The sequence below is a fragment of the Strigops habroptila genome, chromosome 12 (genome assembly GCF_004027225.2).
Source record: "Strigops habroptila isolate Jane chromosome 12, bStrHab1.2.pri, whole genome shotgun sequence".
Classification (NCBI taxonomy): domain Eukaryota; kingdom Metazoa; phylum Chordata; class Aves; order Psittaciformes; family Psittacidae; genus Strigops; species Strigops habroptila.
The window spans coordinates 2234018-2251905 of record NC_044288.2 but is presented as its reverse complement, the minus strand read 5'-3'; the positions used below and the strand labels follow the sequence as shown (position 1 = coordinate 2251905).

The following is a 17888-nucleotide window of genomic DNA, read 5'->3' as shown; positions in this document are numbered from 1 at the left end:
TGCATCCTGCTCTTGCTCTGCTGCCCGGGTGGAGGTTGCAGAGCTTCTCAGAAGCAGGAGGTGTCCCCTGAGCTGGGCTCTCACCCCAAACCCTCCTGCCACCAGAACCATGTTCTGGGGGTTGTGTTTTCTTGCAGTGTTAGGAATCCATCCTCAATTTCCAGCCTGCTGCAGAGGGAGAAGATGAATGATGGCTCCAAGGGATCCACTGCCATGCTCAGGTCTCCAAAACGCAGGAGAGTGCCTAGAAATCTCTTTGTAAAAGGTTAAGAAACGTGGTGCCTTTGCTTTGTCTGTCTGAACTCAGTTTTCTTCCCCATCAAAGAAGAAAGAAGCTGCCTTTATCCAGCAAGGAGAGCTGAGATCCTCCCATCACCTGCTTCCAAGAGCTGGGGCTTTCAACAGAATCCTCAGGGCTGCAGGGTCTGGCAAGCAAGGCTGAGCCCTGGCCAAGCCTGGCCAGTGAGGAGAAGCAGGGCTCAGGCTCCCCGTGCTGGGCAGCCCTGGCACGGAGCAGGTTGATACCTGGTCTCCGGTAGTGCCACTGCACTAGGCCAGCAGCCAGCAGAGGAGGAAAAAGGAAGAGGAGAGATAATCATTAGTGATTGAAACTGATTGCATGAAGGAAGGACAGATGTTTCTTCTTGTGCTTGTGTGCCTGAGGCTACGGAGCCATGCAAGGGACCGGGGAAAACTCCTCCTCGGCCTGGGAATGCTGTGGCGCTGAGCTGCATTCAAACGAGGGCTGAAATCTGCGCAGACTTTCCCTTTGACTCCTGCAAATTCACCAGGATCTGGTTAAAATGCCAGTCTCCTCATTTCCCCCACGCAGGTAGGTGATGTCCATGTAGGCACCCTCTGCCATGGGCCATAAGGTGCTGCAGTGATCTCCCAGCTTCACTCCATACCCCCAGACATGCACCCGTCTCAGTGAGGCACTGGGAGGTGATGGGACTGGAAGTAGTGCAACCAGGGCTGGCAAAGCAGGCGGGGGGACAGGAATTTTGAGCACAGCATCATATAAAGGCATGGGGAAAGCTCCTGGCCATCCTGCTGCTAGAGCAAAACAGGCCTTTCTATGAGAGCAGGAGGATTTACTAGTTATCTTTGTAGCACCCAGCATGGGGGATCTGCTGGTGTTTTCCTTTGCAAAGGCTGTGTCACCCAGGGGCAGAGCCAGCTGGGGTCCCCACCAAGCAAAGTGGCTGTGGAGGGGGCACTGAGCCCCTGTGGTGTGGTGTGTGGGCTGCAGTGCATGTTTAATGCTATAAAATATGTAAATAGAGGCTTGTCTTAGTGATGCTACTGATGGTGGTGATGTGCTTTTGGCACCAGCTCAGATGGCTTCAGTGCCAAGGCAGGATGGAGTTGAAGATGCATTAAGGGAGATGAGAAGGGGTCTTGCCCCACCACGAGAAGGATCAGCCTCTCCAGTATTCCTTGGAATGACCTGAGCTCCTCCCTTGGGACTCAATGGAGGGACCATCCAGACTCAGATCTGCATCAATTTCACTTGAAGTAACTGTTGGAGTATCTTAAAGAGACGCTTTGGGGAAGGTCCATGGGAAGCAGTGGGGCTTAGAGCGGTGTGGGCCTCGCTTCAGGAGGAATAAAAGGGAGATTAAATGAGCAAAGGGTGCAGCGGATGGGAGAGGGTGAGAGCTCAGCCCTGGAGGTGCCAACCAGGGCACCCCGCCGTGACACACACCCCCCCCGACATCACAGCACGACTGGCCCCGGGGGCGCTGGGGGTGAGCGGGGTGCGCACCCACCCCCTTGGGGTGCCGCATCCGTCCCTGGAGCTCCTTCCCCACCGCGGGCTGCGGGCTGGAGCCCACCGCATCCACGATCGCCCACCGCCCTCTGGCGGGAACGGGATGCTCCCGCTGCCGGGAGACACCCGGTTGCCACGGAAACGGGATGTTCCGCTCCTCGGCGCCGATCCGGGGATGCCTCCGGCTGCCCGAGCCGATGGGGGGGGAGAGGGATGCGGAGAGAGCTCCCACCGGGTCCTCATGTCCCGGACACACGGGCTGGTGCTGGATGTGTGCGGAAGGCACATTGGTGGGGCGAGAGCAGGGGTGCCTGTCACCCAACCCACCATGACCCCCCATCTCAACACCTCCAACAGCGCAGTGTGGGCCTTTTCCCACACAAACCCACTGGAGCACAGACCCCAGTCCCCTGCTCTGCACTGTGTAGGGGGAGGTCAAACACTCACCTCTTCATTTTGGGGAAAGGCCCTGACCTTCAGGACTTCTCCTCCTCACTCACATGGGACACAGCCAGGCCAGGACAACCCATCACCCACCGCTGCCCACCAGCAGCACCAAGCACGTGGAGGACACCATCTCAGTGTGGATGTCCCATACAGTGGGCAGGAAGGCGAAGCATTGCTGACCACCAGACACCCTCTGTCCCATCTCACCCCCAGCTCATAGCCCTGCTCCACACAGCCAGTGGGATGTTTGGCCTGGTCCTGCCTTACAGCTCCACTCCAGGACCACGGGTCCTGCTGCAGAGACATGACCTGTGCAGGGGTTCAGCTTGTCCCACCACATCTCTCTGTGGTGAGAGAAGCACTGCAAGGAGAGCCCTGCCGGCAGCGTGTGCCATTGCCAGCGCTGCTGCATCCCCATGCGTTTCCTGGATAAAACCATTCACAGAGTGACGGAACGGCTGGAAGGAGCCTCTGGAGATGGTCTGCTCCAAGCCCTGCTCAGAGCATCCGTATGTGTGTGTGTCACCAAGTGCACGCCTCTGTGCCGTGCTGTGTGTTCATGTGAGTGTCTCTCCCCCTGCAGCTCTCTGCCTGGGATTGCAGCTCTCAGCACAACGCAGGCAGGCAGAGATGTTCTGTAAAGAGCTGCTTCTCCAGCCATCAGCGCTGCCTTTCACAGCACATGAAAAGCAGCAGCTCAGAAGCAACCAAAGCCCAGCTCAGGGAGACCCATGTCGTTCTATACACCCCAGTGTGACCTTCCCAACTCTCCTGGGCGCTGGGGTTTGAAGGCTGCTGCTGTACTGGGGGCTGTGAGCATTTGAGAGCATTAGTGAGCCTGGGATAGGGCCTGGATTGGGTCAGGGAGTGTTGGAGACACGTGCTGCAGACCCTGCACCGTGAGGAGCGCAGCCATGCGTGAGCACTGACCCAAGGGACTCATGTGGGAAGGAAGAGCAGCAGGGGCTCAGCCCCAGCACTGCCTTAACACCTCCTTCCCCTGTCCTGGCCTCCTGCAGGGACCAGCAGCAGCAGCTCCTGCTCCCACTGCGAGGCGAGGGCTGGGCTGTGCACCCTGCCTGGGGCAGGATGGATTCCCATGTCCCTGCACCACATCAGGCTGGCACAGAAGAGCACATGGGCCACCCCTGGGAGGACAACTGAGCCCTGAGACGTATGGGGGGCTGTGCCAAGTCTGATCCCTGAGGGTCTGATGCACTCACTAGACCCTACCTGTCCACTTTGCAAACCTTCTTTGGCTGCTCTGGCCATACACCAGGAGACCTGTGGCATGGTGCAACCTTCTCCTTTTGCTCTCCAGCGCAGTGCCCGAGCACAGTTCTTCTTCCTGAACCTACAGCAGGCAAGGCCATACTCACAGCGACTGCACAAGACCATGCACAGCCTCAGCATCTCCCACCCATGGCCTCCCCCCCCCCCCCGGCAAACTCCCAACCATCCACCAGCTCCTGCTCCAACCTCGGCCAACCTCCTCCGCAGCCTCCCAGGACCAGAAATCCCACCACAAACCAGAGGGAAGCTCCTGACAGCGGTTTAATCACAACCAAAACCTTTCTTCAGGATGTTTGGGGTTTGGGAAATCGCTGCTCAACTTTTGTCCTGGTGTAACTTGGTGTTCCAGACTCGTCTCAAAAAGCCTCTTGTTCTTTCATCACTTCTCCCCTCACACTGGAGAATAATATTTTCACTCACACACTGAAATGAGATCCTGATGTTTCTGCCAGCAAGGCTTTTCAATAACTTGCTTATGTTCCTGGATGTAATTGCCTGGCAGACTTACGGCCCCTTGAGCATTCAGGGGTGAGGGGGTGCGTGAAGAGACCCATTAATCTCCTGCAGCAGACCCAAGGTTCTTTTGGCTGCATTATGGGAGCCTGGACTAATGAAGGGCAGAGGAGATCAGAGGGTGAGCACGGAGATGGAACAGCCTCAGTCCAGCACCGCAGGGATGGAGGAGCTCTGGAGGAGGCAGGAACCCCAGGCCCAGCAGTGTGCAGCTCCCTAACGCACATCAGCACATCAGTGCAGAGCCCAGACCCTTCTCCAGCAGCTCTTGAGGGGGACCTGAGCTGTGTCCCAGCCTGGAGGGCTCTGACAGGGGACAAGGAGTGCCAGCGAGTGGGGACAGCAGCATCCCTGCCTCGGTGGTACCCTGCAGCAGAGGAAGCCTTCCAAAGTGCTGCAGTGCCAGAGATGGGGTTTAGTTTCTGGGCTCCCTGAACTCAGTTTGCCCACTCCATGGCACTGGCCAGGCAGGCACCTGGTAGTCCTGTTGGTCCCAGCTGCTCAGCATCCTTCCAGGATGCCACAGTGTTGGGCCAAGGTGCCCTGGGGAGCGGGCCAGCCCGGGGATGCTAACAGCTCGCCAAGCGGGCAGCAAGGAGCAGACCATTCCTGCCAGCCTGGTGGTCCATCTGGCAAGCTGTGGAGCGGTTTGGCAACCCCCCTCTCTGCAGCAAACTGCGTGGCAAGCTGCTGAGGACTCAGCAAGCCTGGAAGCCACCAGCGCCCATCTGCCAGCCTGGCAAGCGCTGGGCACCAGAGGAGCCCCGGCTCCCAGTGCCAGTGGGGTGGGATGCAGGGAGAGCATCCCACAGGTCACTGCCAGGAGCCTCAGCAAGCTTGGCAGGGGCTGGAGAGCCCCAAATGCTGCCTTGCATTTCAGAAAGTGAACCAAAGGGAACCTCCTTTGCCCATCAGGAAATCACAGTTCTCCAGGCTGCAATTGTGAAGTTATCCTTGAACCACATCTCTTCCAGCTCTGTACCAAATGGCTGGTGCCATCTTGCAGGTTCATGGCCATACACCATCCCCTGAGGCTCTGGAGAGCTGCTGCACCAGTGGCCCTGCCTGCACCTTCCTGCACCCGCCCTGGGCACAGGTCACCCATGCTGCCTGCCCGTCCCAGTGCTTAATGCCACAACTCCCATGATTTCCCATCTCAAAGCTTGGTGACCCATCCAAACCATGATCTTAAGCACCAGAGCTTGGTGCTGGAGCTGCTGGGTCCACCAAGCCCCCATCAGCACAGCCTCAGTGGGGGCCACATCGCTGCTGAACTCCAGCATCTCCCCATGGACTCTTCCAGCTGTAGAGCTGAACATTTCTGAAGGCACAAGAAGTTGTTTATAAACAATGGGGAAATCATCTCTGTCTCCTCATATCCTCCAAAGCATCATGGTAATTTTCCTTCGGTTTTTCCAAGACAGCTCATCCTCTGGCACGGGCAGCACATGGGAATCTCAGCTGGATGTTTCAGACAATTGCGAACATCTTAACAAATGGCTGCAAGTGGTCTCTGGCGTTGGCTGCAGCAGTTTCTGAAACTATTGATGGCTTTCTAATAAGCATCAGGATGGGAACAGCTCTAGCCCAGATCCTGCAAACTTCCCACATATGATTGACCTGGAGTTGGAGTGTGCTCCTCTGGGAGCGGAGGTGCTGGTTGGCTCAGTGCAGTGCTGCCCCTGAGCAATCCTTGCGGATGAGGATGGGGCCTGAGCCAGTGTATCTGGTGCTGCCGGTGTCGTTGCTGACCTCCTCCCAGCACAAACACCCTGCACGTCACCTCCTAACCCAGGCTCAATCCAGCCCCAGTTCTGCTGCTGCTGTTCAGGGGCGGCTTTCAGTGACTTCAGAGGAAGTTTGCAGGGCTGGGGCTTGGAACTTCTGGCTCCAGTTACCGCACAACCCAGCTGCCCCATCCGCATCCCCAGCTTAGTCATAAAACCACCATCCGGGGAACAGAGCATCCCAGGGCATGAGGCAGGAGACCTGTGAGCACTGCAGAGTGTTGGGCCCCACTCATCTGAATTCCCCTACAGGATCTGTTTTCCAGCCCTGTCCCCTCTGTTTGAGGGACGATGCTGCTCAGCCTGGGCACCGCAACAGGGCTGGGAGGTGAAGCCTCCTCACACCTTAGGGCCAGATGACCAGATGATAGAATCCCAGCCTGGTTTGGGTTGGAAGGGACCTTAAAGCTCCTCCAGTTCCAACCCCCTGCCATGGGCAGGGACACCTTCCACTAGAGCAGGTTGCTCCAAGCCCCTGTGTCCAACCTGGCCTTGAACACTGCCAGGGATGGGGCAGCCACAGCTTCTCTGGACACCCTGTGCCAGCGCCTCAGCACCCTCACAGGGAAGAGCTTCTGTCTCAGAGCTCATCTCAATCTCCCCTCTGGCAGGTTAAAGCCATTCTCCTTGTCCTGTCCCTACAGGCCCTTGTCCAAAGCCCCTCTCCAGGTTTCCTGGAGCCCCTTTAGGCCCTGGTGCTGCTCTAAGGTCTCCCCTTAAGGAGTCTTCTCTTCTCCAGGCTGAACCAGCCCAGCTCTCTCAGCCTGGCTCCATAATGTGGCACAGAAGCATGGAAAGAGGCTGCGCTGTGCAGTGAGGACAAAGCTGGCGTGGTGGCAAGTCCTTCCCCTGCCTGGTTTCAAAAGAACACAAATTGCAAGCTATTTATTTTTTTTCATCAGCTCTTGGAAGCTGTGTCTCTTTCTACCTCCAAGAGCCTGAATCCCTGCCCATGCTTCTTGTGCTTTCAGCTGCCTGTGAAAATGGCTGCACTGGGGAGAAGAAAGTCCATTCGCTCCTCCCACAGGAACCACACTCTGCAACAACACTTGCTGTTAATTCATGCCACGACCAATGTGTGTCATTTGGAGATGTTTCACCTTGGGATTGCAGAGGCTCCCATGGCCAGCAGGAGTTTGCTTCTCCCTTGCTCCATGCAGGAGCCTCCTGGAAAGGGTTTGGCAGGATTTATTGCCTCCTACAAAGGTGGATGTTTGCTATTATGAGGGGCTGTATTTCTCTTCTGCAGCAACCTGCAGCTTTTACCCCCTCCAGCAGGTTGCTGCTGCCATCCTGTGCTAAGGCCTAACAGGGCAGGAAGAGCTCAGTCTGGGCTCACACAGCTCCAGACTCATCCCTTCTGTTCGGGGATGGGATGCCCTTGGAGGGCAGAAGCACAGCAGAGAGGTCCAGGTATTTGAATATGGGGAGAGTTGCCTTGGGCAGCCTGTTCCAATACCTGAGCACCCTTTGGGGAAGGAATTGTTCCCAATATCCATCTAAACCTCCCCTGGAGCAGCTTGAGGCCGTTTCCTCTTGTCCCATCCCTTGTTCCTTGGGAGCAGAGACCAGCCCCCTCCTGGCTCCATCCTCCTGTCAGGCAGTTGTAGAGAGCGATAAGGTCCCCCCTGAGCCTTCTCTTCTCCAGACTAAACCCCCCAGATCCCTCAGCCGTTCCTCACCAGACAGACACGTCCGTGGCTCTGCCCAGGCACATGCAGTACAGAAGCAGCTCCAGGTTCCAGAGGGACTCGAGGAATCTGCGCCCGACGTCAGGAGTGTCCTGAGCTCTCTGTGAACCCGCCTGGCTCTGGTTAACATCAGGGAGCTGGAGCCTCACAATGACGTGCTCCAGCAGTGACTCAGAGCAGCGAGGGAGCCTTTCCATTACCTAACAGATGTGCCTGGCCCCGAAAGCAAAGGAACAGCCCGAGCCCAGGCGAGGTACCAGGAAGCTCAACATTGGTTCCCCTGTAGCATCACCCACACCTCCGTCCTGCTCCGTCCTGGTGCCTGTGCCACAGCTCTGCAGCACGGCAAGAACTTGGGCATTGAAACTTTTAGAGACAGGAAAGAAATCAACCCGCTGTGTTTAAGTTTGAAATCTCCTGGCTGTGCTGAGCCAGTGTTGGACTGGGTTTTAGCCTGGAGTCCCAGCTGGGTGCGTTAGAGCATCCTCTCAGATAGAGGATCTGCAGATGGGGATGCGGTGATGGTCACAAGAGACCTGCTGCTTTTACCAGAGCTTCAAAACTGTCTTTATCTCTGCTTGGGCCGAAAAAATGCCCCCAACTCCAACAGTGCTCTGTCTCAGGCCAGCTCTAAGAAGCAAAGGCCTCTCTGGTTTTGCAAAAGGCTCATTTCTCTGCTGCCCTGGCTGCCCGGTGAGCTCAAGAAGGAGCTGCCTCAGTCTCTACCTTCTAATCTGGCACAGAGGAGCCAAGGAACTCCCCCAAGCCCAATGCAGCAGCACGAGCAGAGCTATCTGGTTTTCCCAAGGGAGGTTCATGGACCACAGCGCTTTGCCCCAGGCCCCCAGTGTTGACCCCAGAGATCCTGGAGCTGAGGACAGGCACAAGGGGACTAAAAACCTGAAGCTGGAGTGCAAGCGACAAGAAGAACCAGCCATTCACCAGCCAGGCACAGCACAGCCCCTGGTGTGCAGGCTGGGATCCACTGGGCAGATGTAAACCCTGCACAAGCTCTGGAAAGTGAAGAAATGTCTCCTGCAAGTGTCCTAAGCAAGCTGGCAGGGCTTGAAAGCAACGTCCGGAGGAGAGCTAAGACATTACGTAGGAAAAGTACTTCTGAAAGCAAATACAGCTCCATTTCCATAGTGAACAGCCTGATTTCCAAGTTCATGTCCTGAAATAGCCCTGTAAGCCATTTACCAGCAGGACTGCAGAGGAACACCTCCCCCTTTCTTTAATGCAATCTCTGTATATGTGTAGATGGGCAGTAAATAGGCAAGTGACACATCCGTAGGAAAACAAAGTGGTGCCCTGGGAAATGCTTTTACAAGCCCGACCCCAGGAGCTCCCCGTGGCCCGCGGCATCCCCGCAGCACCCAGCAGAGCATCAGTAATGGGAATGAGCAGCTCCCACCAATTAATGCACCAAAATGGATTTTCCGACTGGCTTGAGCCGAGCACACAGCCAAGGATCTGCTGCAAGGGGTGACGAGAAAAGGGCCTGTAGTGACAGGGAAAGGGGGAATGGTTTTAACCTGCCAGAGGGGAGACTGAGATGAGCTCTGAGGCAGAAGCTCTTCCCTGTGAGGGTGCTGAGGCGCTGGCACAGGGTGCCCAGAGAAGCTGTGGATGCCCCATCCCTGGCAGTGTTCAAGGCCAGGTTGGACACAGGGGCTTGGAGCAACCTGCTCTAGTGGAAGGTGTCTCTGCCCATGGCAGGGGGTTGGAACTGGAGGAGCTTTAAGATCCTTTCCAACCCAAACCGCTCTGGGATTCAATGAAAAAGGCAAATGTAGGCTAGGGATGGTCGTCAGCTATTGATGTGATGAGCTCGGAGGGACCATGGCCCGTGGCAGCACCGTGGTTGATGCAGAGCACTGTCAGCCCCATGGGAAGGACCGAGGGCTGGCCCTGCTTTCCCACCATCACCAGGAACAGGACATACCCCCCAAGCCATCCAGGCAGCTGGGAAAAGGGCGAGCAGAAGCAGCTGAGATCTGTCGACCCCGGAGAGGCTCTTCACATGCAAACAGCAAATAATTATAGTTAATTTGGAAGAGATGAATGGGCTGAGCAGCAATTGCTTCCCACAGAGGAGCTGCAGAAATGAAAGCCAAAAGTAACCATTAGAGACCACTTATTGCAGCTTTTATCTGTCAGGGGTCATAGTTTTGCCCAAATACTGTCTACTGAGCCCAAAGACTGCAGTGAGGCTTAAATATTTCACTCCTCTAAGACCCCGCTGCCAGCAGAAAGGGACCAGCAGGGCAAACGTGGCAAACCACATGCTTCGAGTGAGATGGAAACCCCTCAGGTGTCTGCCAGCCTAAGGAGCAGATTCTTTCTGGGGTTTGTGCTCCATTAGAAGACATTGATCAGGGCCAGCAGAGACTCCCCATTGCAGGAGAAAGCAGGGCCCACCATGCTCCATCTCCAGGTGGGAAGCACCTGCAGTAATTTGGAGAGAGGCACAGGCTTTCTGCAGGTAAAACCAGCAGCTCAGGGTGTGATATTTAAATACAATCACTGTTTTGATGCAGGAATTCCCCTGTTTCACCACCAAGGAGTAGAGCTCAAAGACGTGTCTCAGAGCACTGCCCATGGGAGATGCTCGGTGTCCCACCCCAGTCAGGCCACACCATGCACCAACAGCTCTTCCTGCTCTCCATCACCCCATTTCCATCCCCAGCCCCTCCATCTCATTGCCCACAGCTGGAACATGCCATGGCAAAGATCTTTCAGCTTTCTGTGCTGAGCGTGAAGAGCTCGTTGACCTCAAGTCAAGGATGTTTTCCTGCACCCAAAAGAATTTTGCCTCTTTCTTTCCAACTCTCTTTTGTGCTCCTACAGGACTCATCGGAGGCTGACAGCAGCGCTGCTGCAGTGTTCCTGTAATAGCTTTCCCAATGCTGTGTGAAGGATCTAGGTCACTCCTGCCTTCTTGCTATTCCCCTTTTATAAACCCGATGTCAGGTGGATGCACTGAATGATTCTGAAGCTGCCCTGAATGACGCTTTGTGAGACAGTCTCTCATCCTGGGAAATGTGTGTTCCTGGCCCTTAGATGCAGTTTTGTGGATGGCTCTTCAAACACAGTGGCTGGAGTGGGCCTGTTTAATGATCCTGATGGTTTTGCAGCACTAACCTGTCCTGCTCAGTCCTTTTGTCATCTGCAAACGCTGCCGTAGATGCTGTGATTATCATAGAATCATAAAATCAGAGAATCACAGAATCAACTGGGTTGGAAACAACCTTTAAGGTCACCAAGTCCAACTGTTCCCCAGCACTGCCAAGGCCACCACCAACCCACGGCACTGAGGGCCTCGGCTACACGGTGTGTGAACACTTGCAGGGACAGTGATTCCATCATTTACTTTTATAAATCTTTAAGAAAATGACTCCATAGCTCTGTCTTTCTCATTTCTAGTCCTAGTAGGAAAAGCATCTCTCCTTCATCTCAAGGTGCTGGTGTTGGCAGGGAGCTCTGTCATGAAGCCAGAGACAGATAACATTCAACATTCCTAGCTTAAAGTACTTAATGATTTCCTTGATGGTACCATTTCCAATCTGGCTTGTATTCAGTCTGCCAAAGTGCCTGCTTAAAACTGCTCAGACATGCTCTGGACCAGTGCGGATGTTTTCACCAGTCCCAATCTCCCACAGTAAAGACTGTGAGTTTGTCCAGCAAGGCCTATTTCCATGCCAAAAGCCTTGAATTATGTTGTTCAGCCAACACGTAGCTGTAGAAACTCAAATATCCTTCCCACCGTTCGATCTGGGTTCATGGTTTCCTTTCTCAAAGCATCAGACAACTTCGTAACCCCCCAGTCCCTTGGGATTTTCCAAGCTTTCAAGGCTTGCTAAATCTCACCATTCACAAGTCAGGCAGCTTCCCAGCTAACTCACTCCTGAGTTCCGGGTTTAGGCTTTCCAGAGCATCCACATGAAAATACTCAGTGGCATTGAGCTTGCACCCTCCTCCCTGCACAGTGATGGATTTCCCAGGGATAACCAGTCGAGCTGCGGCAGTACTTAGATGGGCTCATACCAGGTTCACAAAGAAAAGCTTCCCAAAAAGATACATCCTTCACCCACTCGTGGACTCTGTGCTCTCGTCTCTTGATTCTGTAGTCTTTACATTAGCATCAAATTAGTATGTTCTGTATTCTAAAGGGATATTCTCTTCTGAAGGGACCAAAAGGTGCTGTTCTCAGTGGCAGGGTGACCCCAGCCAGTAGTCTGTGAGTTTCTTGCTTTGAAGGAGCTGCAAGCTATTGGCAAGATTTGGGGGGAGGAAAAATTTGGTCTGAACAGGGACAGGGATTTTCTGGAGAAACTTTTTTCCAGGTACTCAGGATGGTCACAACACTGGGAAGAGAGCAATGGCTGGAATCACATCCTGTTTCACTGAAAAAGCAGGGGGGAAATAGTGAATGATGATCCCAAATTGATATGTATGTGTCAAAGAGCAGGAACTGCAAAGAAAGAACAAGACATAGAAATAATAACATTTTATATCGATCCAGGTTCAGTGTGTCCAAGATGACTCCGAAGCAATGCCAGAAATGCAATGAGCCATTTAAGAAAAGATGAATCAAACTAAGCTGAAAGAGGGTAGATTTATATTAGATCTTAGGCAGAAGTTGTTCCCTGTGAGGGTGCTGAGGCGCTGGCACAGGGTGCCCAGAGAAGCTGTGGCTGCCCCATCCCTGGCAGTGTTCAAGGCCAGGTTGGACACAGGGGCTTGGAGCAACCTGCTCTAGTGGAAGGTGTCCCTGCCCGTGGCAGGGGGTTGGGACTGGATGAGCCTTAAGGCCCCTTCCAACCCAAAGCAGTCTGGAATTCTATAAGTTGAACCCATAACATGAGCTGTTTCCTCATTCCAAGAATTTATTAATATTATCTGATTTCTTCTCTGGTGGTGTTGCCCCAGAGCGGGACACAGGGCTGCAGGGGGGGTCTTCCTAGCGCAGAGGAGAGCGGGACACTTACAGCTTTATCTTCTCCCGCATCCAGCTGCATACACGAGCATCAGGAAGCATCCCTCGGCTCTCTTGGCACGAGTGAGAGCACAGACACGTGCCGCTGAGCAGCAAGTGACCGTGCCCCGGTTCTTTTCTGGCCCTGCTGCCCCTTCCCTGCAGACCAGATGATTGACTCTCCCCACGCTGCCCCTCTGGAGTCATTGCAGCAGCTAATGACCCATCGCAGCAGCTCCTTGTGTCCTGGGGAATGGTGTTTCATTCCAATAGATGGATCAAAGAGGACTCTTGAGTCGGGAATCCCTACGGGAGGATAAGAGGTCGGCTTGGATGAAGACATGCAGTAATTTGTGAAGGGGGTGAATAGAAGAAACAAGCTATTGAGGAAAGTATTCGTGGCTGGTGGGATTAAAGACCAACAGTAGGGAATGTTTAGAATGAGGTAGGAACAAAGGAAATTCAAACCTGTGCGAGTCTATTAATAGACATGGGGAATTTATGAACAAATCAGGTGTTTGATAACTTCCTTAGTTCTGCCTTTGCAAAGAAACTGGATAATTTCTCTTTCAAGGCTGCTGGTAGCCTTGAATTTAAACAGCATACACTCAAAATAAACTGATTTTCTACACCTCAACCTGGATATCCCAAACAGAAGCATCCTTTAAGAGCTGGTGGAGGTATTTAGCAGGTTTTCGAGATACCAGAAAACTGTTGAGACAGGAAGAGTGCTGGTATTGAGCTATCATGACAGTCTGAAATCAGATCAGGCTGGCTAGTCTGAGATGAGAGTGAGAGGACGATGATATATATGTACCCCAGCTTGGTGGGGTGCTAAGCAGCAAAGGCAACTGTGTTCAAGAAAGCAGCATCTCTGGGAAGAAGTTAGAGGTGAGCAAAGCAGACGTGAAGTGCAGGAGTGAGTCTTTAACAGATTCTTAGCTTAAATTTGGTTTTTAAATTAAGAGGTTTAGCTTAAATTTAGGTGCCTGTGCTGGAGAGGAGTGGGTATGGTGGTGAGTAGGGTGGGTGTGAGACCTAAACACAGCACGGTGACCCCTCGGTGCTTTGCACCCAGGCTTGGTGTTCACAGTGGGTGTGGAAAAGATAGAAATAGTTGAATAAAGCCGTCAGAAACAGGACAAAGAGACATGTTATAATGAGAAAATGTGTTCTTTTGCCTCACAAGGACACTGAGAGGGGAGGGGGGCTGCAGGGGTTTGCGGCATGCAGCCTTCTTGTAGAGATTTGTGCATTCTGACAGGGGAAGGCAGAGCTGCCTGTGAACGTCTGGGACATGAAGCCAGGCACTTTCCCATTACTTTTGTATCCACACAGAGGTGATTTTCCAGCCCATGAAGTCTTCAGAACAAAAGAGAACCCTTTGGGGAAGACATACCCCAGGTAAATTCAGCAGCTGGTCTCAGTATGTGACTGCTTTGGGAAAAGGAACGTATGGGAGGTCCTGCCAGGTGATCTGCTGCTTGTCAGGGCTTTAAACTCTGTAAATAACCTTTCCTCCTTGCCTGCAGTGGATGGGAGGCCATCCGCCCATTTCTGTTCCTTGGGAATCCTCCTGCAGCCTTCAGCCCAACACAGGAGATGCTGTTGACTTCCCCACAGGAAAAGGGAGGAGCACAGGAACGGGCTGGGGTGGTTTCAGACCCTGCTCAAAGGTTGCCCCATGGGCAGTGGTGGGAAGGTGTCCCCTCTCATTGCACCACCAGAGCCCTTGGTCACATCAGCCTTAGCATCAGCGATGGTTCCTGGCCAGGACCAGGAGGTGCTGCAGATTTGGCAGAGGACAGTAAACAGACGAACCATGGCTTTACGTTCCCTCCATCACATGTAACATCGCATTTGGCAGAGATTTCTCAGGCATGACCTTTCCAAACTCAACCAAAGGTTGCACCAGGAATGGTCCTTCTGATCTTTTGCTTCGGTTTTGACCAAAACCACACAAGTTTCCATGTAACCTCCCCCCCCCCCGATCAAGAAATCATTCAGGGAGAGACTCAGATGTTGGCCGTGTCACTACACGCACCTTGGAACGTGTTCAGGTGCTTTCTCCCTGAGAAAACTTGTCACATATGTCTGTGAGTCACTCCAAAGTGATGTCCCCATTGCCCCAGTGAAATATCTGGGTCATGAGGAGTCACTGTTGCCCAACAGGAGTCCTTTAGATCCGCTGGCCACTCACCCGAGCAGCTGAGAAGATGAGAACTGGAGCTCCAGGACTCAATAGTTTTACCTTTTTTTCTCCAGGCAATCCAGCAAGCACAGAGAGGACATGAGCTCATGCTCTGTATCCAGCTGTGGCGTGACCTGGTTGCTATTTAAGATGAATGGCTTTCTTTAGTCATGATACCTTACAGTGGAAGCAGGATCTTCAGCACGGCAAACCAGGCAGGCAGAATATTTGTGGGGAACAAATAGGAAATAGCATCTGCAGCTGGAAATCTGGCTCTGGGAATGCTGAGCCCAGACTGACAATGATGGGAGGTGGCTGTGTTGGATGGAGAGAGTAGGGCTTGGGGTGAATGGACAGTGAGCTCTGCTATGGACAGATGTGTTGGTGGGGCAGCTGTGGGTGTGTTGGTGCATGGGGCTCAATGGGATGGCAGGGGGTCATGGGCGCAAACGTGGCCCTTGCTACTGCCAGGTAGTCATAGAATCAAAGAATCATTTAGGTTGGAAAAGGCTTTTAAGACCATCAAGTCCAACTGTAACCCAGCACTGCCAAGGCCACCACTAAACCATATCCCCAAGTGCCACATCTACATGTCTTTTAAATCCCTCCAGGGATGGTGGCTCACCACGGCCCTGGGCAGCCTGTTCCAGTGCTTGACAACCCTTTTGGTGAAGAAATTGTTCCTATTATCCGATCTAAAGCTCCCCTGGAATGGCTTGAGGCCATTTGGCCAGGTTGGATGGGGCTTGGAGCAACCTGCTCTAGTGGAAGGTGTCCCTGCCCGTGGAGGGGGTGGAATGTGATGAGCTTTAAGGTCCCTTCCAACCCAAACCAGTCTGTGATTCTGTGATTTCCTCTCATCTTATTGTTTGTTACTTGGGAGCTCCCTGACTAAGGGATGTGAGGGGAAGTTTTTGGGTGCCATGTGTAGACTCTGGTTGCTCTGCAGGACAGGGGTGCACATAGTGGTCCCTCTTTGGCCAGGAGAGGTCACCAAGGTCCACAGTGACCTGCTCATGGTGTTGGCTTGCACAGAGGTCTCTCTGGATGTGAGCTGGAGATGGTGCCATGAAGGTAATGAAGTACAACAGTGGTATGAGGTATCCTTCAGCTGGGAGTCAAAGGGATCTTAGCCTGCGGGATGTTGGGGGCACTGAGGTTTAGCTGTGGCATCTCTAGCTAGAAAGAGAATATCTGGGGGTCGCCTGTCCCCAGGGCATCTCCAGTGGGACCTGTCCATGCATGGGACTGTCCCCAGTGGGGACCCAAACAGGGGTGGATGTCGCTGAGGGTCTCTGGTGGGTACTGGGTGTCCATCCCCAGACTGGGGTTCACAGTGGGGGTCTGCCCTATGCCCAGAAGGTCATAAGTGGGCACTGGAGCATCCATCCTCAGGCTGGGGATAACGGTGGGGGTCTGCCCATACCCAGTGTGTCCGGGGTGGGCACAGGAGGGTCCTCCCCAGCCGTGTGACACGGTGAGGGGCTGCCCATGCCCGGAGTGTGGGGTGAGCAGTGGGGGTGGGCTTCGTGAGGACCGAGTCGAGCCGAGCCGAGCCGAGTCGAGTCGAGTCGAGCCGAGCCGAGCCCAGCCGAGCCGAGACAGCTCGGCTCGGCTCGGCTCGACTCGGCTGCCCCCGAGCGCAGCGGCGGGGCCGTCCCGAGCGGCAGGGGGCGGCGCGGTGCCGCTCCCGCCTTCCCTGCGCGTCGGAAACATGGCGGCGGCGAGGGACTGAGCAGCGGCCGCGCAGGTGAGGGGGAGCGGCGGGCGCGGTGCGCCCCGGCCCGGCCCGCTGAGGCGCTGCCGGAGGCCGGGCGGGGATCGGGCGCTCAGACCCAGCGCTGGTCAACGCGACAGGCGTCCCGGCCCGGTGTGGATCCCGCCTGTCAGCGCGGCCCGGCCGCCGCCTCACCCGCGGGGCCCGGCTGCGGCCTGTCACCGCCGGCACCTGTTGGTGCCCCTCAGGGACCCCCCCTCCGGAGCTTCCCCGCCCGCCCGCGGCCGCCTCTCCCCGGCCGGGCACCTTCGAAGGGCTTTGTTGTGCTTCCAGGTGTCCCCGGGCAGGGCTCTGCCAGCGCAGGGGGGGACGCCCGGGGCCGCAGCTCCTCTGCCGGCGGCAGCACCGGGCCGCGGTTACCGTGTTCCCCTCGCGGGCCTGCGGGTGGTGTGTGCGGACCGCAGCCTGCCCTCCTCCCCCTGCGCTGGGCGTTATCTGCCGGACACTCCTTGCGTGGAAAGGGAAGCGAGACCGAGGTGCTGGAGGATTTGCCGGAGGTGACCCCTCTCCCCGCCTGCGGGTTGTGCCCGGGGGGAGGTTCATGCCCGAGGAAAGGTTCTGGCCCTCCAGGACATCAGTGAAAGCCTCTTGTAACCCCAGTGCATTGGGGAACGGGACAGCGATGCTCTGAGGGGGACCTGCCGTGAGGACCCCGACACTGGAAGGCATCCAGGGTGATCCCAGGGACAGGATGGAGAGATCCCGTAACCGCCATCCGCAGGGAAAACGTCTATGCTTCCTTCAGAGCCCCCCGAGTTGAACGCTTGAGTAGAGCTGGGAGTAAGACAAGATTTGAGCGTTTTGTGCACAGTAAGGTGTTTGAAAATAAAGACGGCGTCAGGCTGGCTCCTGCCACACGGCGTTTGGCTCTTTGAAGCTCCTCTGTGGCACCGTGGCAGCAGTTTGGAGCCTTGACAACTAAAGGTAGAGAATCAGAACAGGCGGCCTAAGTTTGGGATGCACCGAGCAACTTGGCTCTCTTTGGCCTCAGATGCTTTTTAAACTCAGCAGCTGGATCCTAACCTAATCATTTCCATGGGTAAAGGCAGGATGTGGAGACCCAGCTCCGGGGTACTCAGCTTTGGGTTTTGGCTCTGTTTCTGTTTACTGTTGTTGTTTATAGCAAACACTGTGCACTGAGTGGCTGAGAACAGCCATGTGGTAGCTCCTCCTCGGCAGCCAGTAATAGAGGGGGAAAACACTCTCCCACCTCGGTTCAATTGCCTGAGCGACAGTTGTACGAGGCTGCTGCGGCCGCCTCTCCTCTTCCTCCTCTTCCTTCTCCCTTCTCTCCCTTCCTCTTCCCCTTTCTCTCAGCCTTCCTTTTCTTTTACCCTCACACTTCAGCTGGCTGGGGCCGTGGTGGCCCCATGCACTTTGGACTGTGGGATGCTGGTTTCCTGCCTCCCTTGTGCTTCGTAGCGAGCTCGGTGCTGA

General features: G+C 54.8%; 1 protein-coding gene across 5 annotated transcripts in view; it reads left to right on the top strand.

The window, feature by feature from the left end:
- The first annotated feature begins 16337 nt into the window (after positions 1–16337).
- SCMH1 (Scm polycomb group protein homolog 1) overlaps positions 16338–17888 on the top strand; it is a 62837-nt gene continuing 61286 nt past the window's right edge. For 4 of the 5 annotated variants that reach the window (XM_030504001.1, XM_030504000.1, XM_030503999.1 and 1 more), the window contains exon 1: positions 16338–16424. The gene's annotated coding sequence lies outside the window, so the exon portion shown is untranslated. Of the gene's footprint in view, positions 16425–16779; positions 17376–17888 lie in introns of those variants that run through there. The other variant, XM_030503998.1, reaches the window with a different exon arrangement.